At 43.8% G+C, this 9,931-nt stretch overlaps 1 pseudogene; it reads left to right on the forward strand.

The window, feature by feature from the left end:
- Positions 1–381: 381 nt before the first annotated feature.
- Positions 382–7,689, forward strand: LOC100244899 (protein EDS1L-like; annotated as a pseudogene).
- Positions 7,690–9,931: the final 2,242 nt, after the last annotated feature.

The raw sequence follows: 9,931 nt of genomic DNA on the forward strand, positions 1-9,931 counted from the left end.
ATTTTGGGTTTACTAAGCTTTGGACAGCCGTTGGGTGTTAATCTCACACTTTTAATATTAGTATGGAAAATTTGAGCTTTCACACGACAAGGAAAGGTGGCATTACAGCCAAGCAATTTAATTATTAATTAGTTACTGGAGTCGGAGCTTCCTATAACTAATTTTTAAAAAGAAAAAGTGGGAAATGGCGCCTCCAACAGTCAAAAAATGCCGTTTCAACCGGGGCTTAAAAATGGGCCTCCCTCCGCTGTCATTTCCACGCAACTCCATTGCAACGACGGAGTATTATTCCATCCCCATAGACCACCATCCAAGTCAACTAAAAGTCTAGATCAATTACTTGTTTTAGTCACCAGAAATTACCAATAAACCACTCACGGTCTTGTTATAAACCAAGCTGCAGCGTCACCAGAAACTTCAAATCACAAGAGAGAAAATTTGCATAGAGAGAATATGGGAGAAACACTTGATCGTATTGGATTGAGCGGAGAAGTCATTAATGCAGCTGCTTCTCTAGCCATGAAGGCTCACGATTCCACTCGCGAGCCATTTCTCCTCAAGAAACCCCGTGGCTTATCCGTTGCTGTTGTTGCATTTGCTGGATCTTGGCTTCCCGATGATTGGTGTGCGGAGACACCTTTTGGAGAAACGACGATAGATGCTGGTACCTTTCCTTCGCTTAAAAGTTTAGGCGATGACGGAGTCGCTCTGGTCAACGGGTCGTTTCTCCGGCGATTCAAGGCAATCTTAGGCCAATCATCACTTGCCGAAAAGGTACTTCAATTCAACTTATGCATAGATATATGAAAAACGATCTTGTGAATTTAAAATGTGGATGTTGGGGTTGGATTTTTCAGGTGAAAAAAGTAATTGGAGAGAAGAAGCGAGTTGTTTTCACCGGCTACTCGTCGGGTGCTCCGGTGGCCATCCTGGCAACTCTATGCCTCTTGGAGAAGCCAGAGCCCAATCAGAGCCCACCCCGCTGCGTCACTTTCGGATCCCCCCTCGTCGGTGATCGGATCTTCGGTCATGCTGTCAGACGGGAGAAATGGTCCGACCACTTCGTTCATTTTGTTATGAGATACGATGTGATCCCTCGGATTATGCTTGCCCCTTCATCCACTGAGCACAAACAAATTCTCGATTTCTTCAATCCCAGATCTGAATTCTTCAGAAAACCCATTGATTCTCCTTTAGGTTTCTATTCCAGCGTGATGAGGAATGCATCCTTGGTTGCAAACTATGATGCCTGCAATCTCATGGGATGCAGAATCCCGGCGTTGGAAACTCTAAGGAACTTCATTGAGCTCAGCCCTTATAGACCTTTCGGAACTTACATCTTCTGCACGGGAAATGGAAAATTGGTTGTCGTAAGGAACTCGAATGCAGTACTGCAGATGCTGTTTTACTGTGCTCAGTGGACCCAAGAAGAAGCTGCAGGGGTTGCACAAAGAAGCCTATCTGAACACTTGGCTTACAAAGATGAAATACAAGAGAGCTTAGGAATGCAGAATGTAGTCTATCTAGATCGTCTGGAAGAGATTCCAGTGTCTTCAGATGGCAGTCCAGCCACAGTCAACACGGCCTTGAATGACCTCGGCCTGGTGAGCCTTCTTCCTTTCTTCTTAATTACCTTACTGCCAAACTACAGAATTTTAGCTTCCATGTCTGTAAATCTCAATTGATGTTCTAGTGTTATGGATTGCAGAGCCCACAAGGAAGGCTATGCCTTCAAGCTGCAGGAGAGTTGGAGAAGCGAAAGTCAAGAAATCAGGATAAGATCATTAATGATTATAAGCAAAAGATTGAAGGTGAATTAAGAGAGCTGAGAAAGTACAAGGAAAAGGCTGAGACTTGTGGACTGGGCTACTATGATTCCTTTAAGCTCAACAAATACGAAGAGGACTTTCGGGCTAATGTGAGCAGGCTTGTGCTAGCTGGTTTCTAGGACGAGATGATGGAAATGTTAAAAGCGTATGAACTTCCGGATGACTTTGAGAAGAGCCATGACTTTATACGACTTGGAACCGATTATCGCCGCACGGTTGAGCCTCTAGATATTGCCAACTTCTATCGACACGCCAAGGATGAAGAGACAGGATTCTACGTGAAAAAGGGTACTCGACCAAAACGATATCGATACATCCAAAATTGTGTTAAAGTATATTGTATTGTGGGCTCTAGGCCCAGGGGCCCAGTTAGGTTACTTGTATAGTACTTGTACTATACACCTGTACTACACCTTTGTACTACACTTGTACTACACCTTTGTACTGCACCCTTGTACTACACATATATGCCTCCTATATAAAGGCACTGATGTATACTCTTTTACTCACAGAATAGAATACAATTATTCTATATTTCTAACATGGTATCAGAGCCACTGCTCTGACCTCTTTTTTTTCTTCTTAGCAGTCTTGTCTTCATTAGTGTGACTTCCTTTTTCACTAAGCGCTTCCGCCATCACAACTGCCGCTGTAGCCTCTTGCCGTTGAACCTCCGACGTCATCCAGTCGTCATCCCTGGGTTCCGGACCTGCAACCTCAGTCATTAAGAAGTCTCACACTGCACAGACCACTGCCCCTTTGCATCATCGCTGCGAATATTGCTCCGATTTCACTTTTGAAGGTACCACTGAGATCGTCCAGCGCCGATCTACACATTCGTGGATATCTCGCCGCCATCGGAGACCGCACGCGCCCCTCAAAGATTCTGCAACGCCTCCACGTGCCTTCACGCGCCCCCACGCGCTGCCACATCAGCACTAGCTCGTCAGGCCTCCACGCGCTGCCACGTCAGCCCTAGCTGCGTCAGCATCCACTGATCTGCTGACGTCATCTCCAGTCGTTGACCGTTGACCATTGACCGTTGACCACCGTTGACCGTTGACCGAACATTGACCGTTGACTTTGACCGTTGACCGTCCAATTGACTTTTTCCCCGGCCAGGTTCTCCTTACCCAGTTTTTCGTATAGATTTCATTTCTGCAGTCGGTTTTTGCATATTGCGTCCCTAAATGGATAAGAAGGATGTTTTTCTTCCTCGCCCCATCCATACTGTATTGGAGGGGACTAAAAATTACTTATCCTGGTCTCAAGCTATGCGCAGTTTTCTTAAGAGTCGCATGCTCTGGCATTATTGTACTGGTGCAATGACTATTCCTGTCAAAGGAGCAAGTGAAGAAGATGCTGTCTTTCTTAGTCGCATGATTGAATGGGATAGTCATAACCACATGATCCTCACATGGATCCGGAACACTTCCATTCCCTCTATTTCCAACCTATTGGGCAGCTTTGACGATGCAAAATCTGCATGGGATATGTTGACCAAAAGGTACTCCACTACTCATGGATCCATGAAATATCAGTTAGTGGTTGAATTGCATCAACTCAGGCAAGAACCGGGGCAATCCATCAATGACTATTATGATCAGCTTCGCTTCATTTGGGACCAAATTGACCTTTCTGAACCAACTTGGGGATGCTCCACAGATGCTCAGCAATATGCTACCATTAGAGATGAATTTCGCCTCTATGAATTCTTGATGTCACTTCACAAGGACTTTGAGCCCATTCATGGTCAGCTGTTAAATCGCAGTCCTGCTCCCTCTCTTGATACTGCTGTGAATGAGTTGGTTAGAGAAGAAGCTCGTCTTGCAACCCTTCAAGCCCAGAATAAGCTCAATATTTTGGCTATTACTCCATCTACTCCACTCATAGAGCAACCTCAGCAATTAGGTGATTTTTCTGGCTCTAGCAATCGTCGCAAGCAAACCAACAAGAAGTTCTGCAACTATTGCAAGCGTCCTGGCCACACCATTGAGACTTGTTACCGTCGTAACAAATCTACTGCTGCTGTTGCTAATACTGCACCTACTCCGCCAACGGTTTCCACGTCCTAGTCTTCTGGATCTACTATCAACCTCTCTTCCACTGAACTACAGGAGATCATAGCTCAGGCTGTTCGTATGGTTGGTAATGCATCTCTTTCCACTGCCTTATCTGTTCTACCTGGTAAGTCTCAAACTTGGCTCTTTGATTCTGCCTGCTGCAATCACATGACACCTCACTCATCCCTGTTCACCAACCTTGACCCTGCACCACATCCTCTAAATATTCATATAGCCGATGGTTCCACCATGCATGGAAATAGTCTAGGTTTTGTTTCAACCTCTACCCTTTCTGTTCCTGGAGTCTTTCACGTACCTGACCTATCCTATAATTTGTGCTCTGTGGGACAATTAGCTGAACTCGGTTATCGCCTTATTTTTTACTATTCTGGGTGTATTGTACAGGATCCGAGGACGGGGCAGGAGCTTGGGACCGGTCCTAGAGTTGGGCGTATGTTTCCCGTGAACAATCTTCATCTTCCACCTGTTGCTCCTGTTTCTATTGCTGCTGCAACAGCTGCAGTTTCTTCCTTACCTTCTCTTGCGCTTTGGCATTCTCGTCTTGGTCATGCACCATCTTCTCGGGTACAACAGTTAGTGTCTAGAGGTCTGTTGGGTTCTGTGTCTAAAGACCATTTTGATTGCACTTCATGTCAGTTAGGAAAACAACCAGCTTTGTCTTTCAATAACAGTGACTCCATTTCTAAAAGTATTTTTGAGTTAATTCATTCTGATGTTTGGGGACCTTCTCCTGTTGCTAGTATTGGTGGATCTCGATATTTTGTTGTTTTTATTGATGATTACTCTCGTTATAGTTGGATTTTTCCTATGAAATCTCGTTCTGAAATTTTATCAATATATAGCAACTTTGCAAAAATGGTTGAAACTCAATTCTCCAAACGTATCAAAACCTTTCGATCTGATAATGCTCTTGAATATACTCAACATGCATTTCAAACTCTGTTACATTCCTATGGCACTATCCATCATCTAACCTGTCCAGGTACCTCTCAGCAAAATGGTCGAGCCGAAAGAAAACTTCGTCATATTCTTGACACTGTTCGTGCTTTACTTCTTTCTGCCAAAATTCCTGCCCCATTTTGGGGTGAAGCCAGTCTTCATGCTGTTCATGCAATTAACCGCATTCCAAGTACTGTCATCCATAATCAGACTCCATATGAGCGTCTCTTTGGGTCACCCCCTAACTATCATCACCTTCGCTCCTTTGGATCCGCTTGCTTTGTTCTTCTTCAGCCTCATGAGCACAACAAACTTGAGCCTCGATCTAGACTCTGTTGTTTTCTTGGTTATGGCGAAACTCAAAAGGGGTATAGGTGTTATGATCCTGTTTCTCATCGTCTTCGCGTTTCTCGTAATGTTATCTTTTGGGAACATCGATTGTTTGTTGAACTCTCTCACTTTCGTTCTTCCTTGACTAACTCCTCTGTTTTAGAAATCTTTCCCGATGAGTCTCTTGTTCCTTCTGCAAATACTTTTGATCTTCATTTAGACTTCTCTCCAGATATCTTTGATGCTTCTCCTAGACAGGTTGCAGATGAACAGATTATTCACGAGCTACCCCACTTTGAGCCTGGGTCCCCTGCTCCTGCTCTGCCTGAAGATCCTCCACAAGACATTCCACCTCGCCACTCAACCCGGGTAAGATCCATTCCTCCACACCTCCTTGACTATCATTGTTACACTGCCCTTGCTACACTTCATGAGCCTCAAACCTATCGTGAGGCCTCTACTGACCCTTTATGGCAGATTGCAATGAAAGAGGAACTTGATGCATTAACCAAAAACCATACTTGGGACCTGGTTACTCTCCCTCCTGGACAGTCTGTGGTTGGTTGTAAGTGGATCTATAAGATCAAGACTCGCTCTGATGGATCCGTTGAGCGCTATAAGGCTCGTCTTGTTGCCAAAGGTTTTACACAAGAGTATGGGATTGATTATGAAGAGACGTTTGCTCCAGTTGCTCGTATCTCATCTGTTCGTGCTCTCTTAGCTGTTGCTGCTGCTCGTAAATGGGATCTTTTTCAGATGGATGTTAAAAATGCCTTCCTTAATGGGGATCTGAGTGAAGAAGTCTATATGCAACCTCCTCCTGGTCTCTCTATTGAATCAAACAAGGTTTGTCATCTTCGACGTGCACTTTATGGTCTCAAACAAGCCCCACGTGCTTGGTTTGCCAAGATCAGCTCCACTATTTTTCGCTTGGGTTACACCGCCAGTCCATATGATTCTGCCTTATTTCTTCGTCGTACTGATAAAGGCACTATTTTGCTTCTTCTCTATGTGGATGATATGATCATAACTGGTGATGACCTTAGTGGCATTCAAGAACTCAAGGATTTTCTCAGTCAGCAGTTTGAGATGAAAGATCTTGGACATCTCAGCTATTTCTTGGGTCTTGAAATTACTCATTCCACAGATGGTCTTTATATTACTCAAGCCAAGTATGCTTCTAACCTGTTGTCTCAAGCTGGGCTCACTGACAGCAAAACAGTTGACACTCCAGTTGAACTTAATGCGCATCTGACACCCTTGGGGGGGAAACCATTGTCTAATCCTTCTCTTTACAGACGATTGGTTGGCAGCTTAGTTTACCTCACAGTTACTCGTCCAGACATCTCCTATGCTGTTCATCAAGTGAGCCAGTATTTGTCTGCTCCACGATCAACTCACTATGCTGCTGTTCTGCGCATTCTTCGATACCTGAAGGGTACCCTTTTTCATGGCCTTTTCTACTCAGCCCAGTCTCCTCTTGTACTCCGTGCATTCTCAGATGCTGATTGGGCAGGAGATCCTACTGATCGCAGGTCCACTACAGGTTATTGCTTCCTCCTTGGTTCTTCTTTGATTTCTTGGCGAAGTAAGAAACAAACCTTTGTGGCCCGCTCCAATACTGAAGCAGAATATCGTGCCCTTGCTGATACCACATCTGAGCTCCTTTGGCTAAGATGGCTCCTTAAGGATTTGGGTGTATCCACCTCCTCTGCTACTCCTCTCTATTGTGACAACCAGAGTGCTATTCATATTGCTCACAATGATGTCTTTCATGAACGGACTAAACACATCGAGATTGATTGTCATTTTATCCGTTATCATCTTCTCCATGGTGCTCTTAAGCTTTTCTCCGTCTCCTCCAAAGATCAACTTGCAGATATCTTCACCAAGTCTCTTCCTAAGAGACGCACTCGTGATTTAGTTGACAACCTCAAGTTGGTCTCACATCCACCTTGAAGTTGAGGGGGGCTGTTAAAGTATATTGTATTGTGGGCTCTAGGCCCAGGGGCCCAGTTAGGTTACTTGTATAGTACTTGTACTATACACCTGTACTACACCTTTGTACTACACTTGTACTACACCTTTGTACTACACTTGTACTACACCTTTGTACTGCACCCTTGTACTACACATATATGCCTCCTATATAAAGGCACTGATGTATAATCTTTTACTCACAGAATAGAATACAATTATTCTATATTTCTAACAGGCTCGAGCATGCTGAAAAGAAGCCATCTGGATCCCGCTCAGAATCCTGTTTCTGGGCTGAGGTAGAGGACCTCCGCATTAAAACTAGAAGCAACGGATCCTCTCCAGAAATTAAGCAGAAGGTTCAGCAACTGGGGCAAAATCTAATTAAATGGATTGATGATGCATCTTTAGGCAAGGATGTGTTGTTGGAGAATTCCACCTTTGTTAAATGGTGGAAACCCCTTCCTCCTGAGTATAAATCAGAACCCGAATCATCTCGCATTATGAAACTCATCCATTAGAAAGATTGAGAGGGTTTCATGCTGTTATCTCGAGGCATTTGTTCAAAGCCAATAACAGCAATAACCCTGAATGTATGCAAAATCCTGTTTCCTGTATTAATTAGTATGCAAAATCCTATTTTCTGTATTAGTATGTAACGACTCATTCCCAATCGCATAGATAATGTCACTGTGATATCCAGGGTCTCAGGTCCAACTATGTGAAAATCAAGAATGCAAATGACTAGATATCAAGGGGTAATGCTCATAATACTTTCATACAAACAAGTTAGAATTGTGTAAGTTCTACAGACGATTATTCAAGTAGTTGTACTTCAACACAGATGAAGTTTGTGATTTGAAGTTACAACCATCTGATAATAAAGATGATGAGAAGGCATATTTCTTAAGAAAATGGTCATGATAGCATTTGGCAGAGAGGAGCATACTAATACAAAAGATTGAAAATGGGTTGATAAATTAACAGGCAGATGGACGCTTGATGTGCATATTCCTTGACCGATCAATATGTATATGAAAATACTGTGACAAAGACCTAGTTAGCTCCACAATGAAAAAAGAAGCCCTTGCCATATGACGACAGAGGCCCTGTCATAGACTCACAGGTCAACTACAACCAGTTCCTTCCTAGCTGTCAGAACTTTCCTTATTGTGCAAGAAAGAATAAGCATGATATTCTGATGCTCCCTTACTAATTTACTACTGAACACAAATCAACAAGCCATCCCTTTAAGGACATATCTATAAGTTCCATCTGGCAAGGACCTCTCCAATGGTTACATATATCTTTCTTTATGGGCCACTAAATGAAGCCCTTTTCCATAACCCAATACAACCCGGTTGGAACATATCATCCTCAAAAGTGAGAAATCATCGACACCATAAGGGTGCATTTGGGATATGGGAATCGGAAAGGAAATAGGATGGGAATGAAGGTGAATCACGATATCATGTAGAAGAGAGGAATCAAAATCCTAGTGAAAGTAGTGTTAAGATATGGACTCACATATCTAACAATAGTTCATGACTAAGCTATTCACCTCTTTTCAGTATTTGTTTTCTGTTCGTTCAAGAGTATGGACCACTTATGTGTAGAGCCCAACGCCTTCACGGGCCTTAGATGATGGGCCTAAGACTTGTGAGGCCCAAAAACCCAATGGGTATGGTCCCTAAGGCAGGAGGGTATAAAAGGTCAAGGGTCTGTTCATTTTGGTAACAATCACATCAGTTTTGGAATTAGAACAGACCTGTTTCTCTTCGACTCCCATCGTCTGAGAGAATTCAGAAAGATGTGGTGCCCTCCACAGCCTTAGAAGATCCATACCGTATTCATCGCTGGAAAACAATGGACTCAGGTATGTTCTTAGACAACAGTGGAAGGCATAATTTGAATGCTTGGTATACATATATATCCTATTTTTTTTTTTTTTTTTTTTGTGTGTTTTGGGTGATAATGGAAATCAAGAATAATAACAAATGGTATCAAAGCCTCCCATTTTCACCAAAACACTCTTTAAAACACAAACATCAGACCCAAAGCAAAAAACGTTGGACTCAGGCGTTGTTTTGGGCAATGGGAGTAGCGTTAGGGCGCTGCAACGCGTCATTAGGAATCAGAATAGTGCCATTTCGGCGCTGTTCATTTTGTCGGTGTCCTTTACGCTGTTTTGACGCCGTTGAGATGCCACTGCAGGTGTCGTCAGCCCGATGTCGCCACGACGCCGGCTGGAGGAGGATTGAGACGCCGGTTTGGCGTCATTCTCCAATCAAGAACGTTGTTCAGGCGATGGAAAATGACTACGATGTCGTTTAGGCATCGTTTCTCAGTCAGCTGCTCGTGATTTAGGCGTCATTTTTTTGGCGTTCCAGACGTCATCCAAGCGCCAATGAGGAACGCCAAAATTAGGGTGTTGTTGTAGGCTACTCAGTAACGTTGTTACTGCATTTTTCTAGTGATGACACCACTGATGACACCGCTGCCGGCATCCCATAGTAAAATGCCTATTTTTGGTGCGCCGTTTTGGTGGCACTAAAGCACCATTTTCAGGCGCAATTGGAGGGGCTGCTGGCGTCCGTTACAAGCGCCATTAAGGCGTCTGTTACAGGCACCATTTAGGCACAGTCCCACGCAGCATTCAAACGTCGTCCAGGCGTAGTCTGATGGCGTCGTTCGTAGATGGCTCCAGGGCCGCTGTCAGTTGGATGCAAAAATGATCCCTTTTTATAGCGTTTGAAATTCCATGTTTTTTTA

Source organism: Vitis vinifera, chromosome 17, assembly GCF_030704535.1.
Source record: "Vitis vinifera cultivar Pinot Noir 40024 chromosome 17, ASM3070453v1".
Classification (NCBI taxonomy): Eukaryota; Viridiplantae; Streptophyta; class Magnoliopsida; order Vitales; family Vitaceae; genus Vitis; species Vitis vinifera.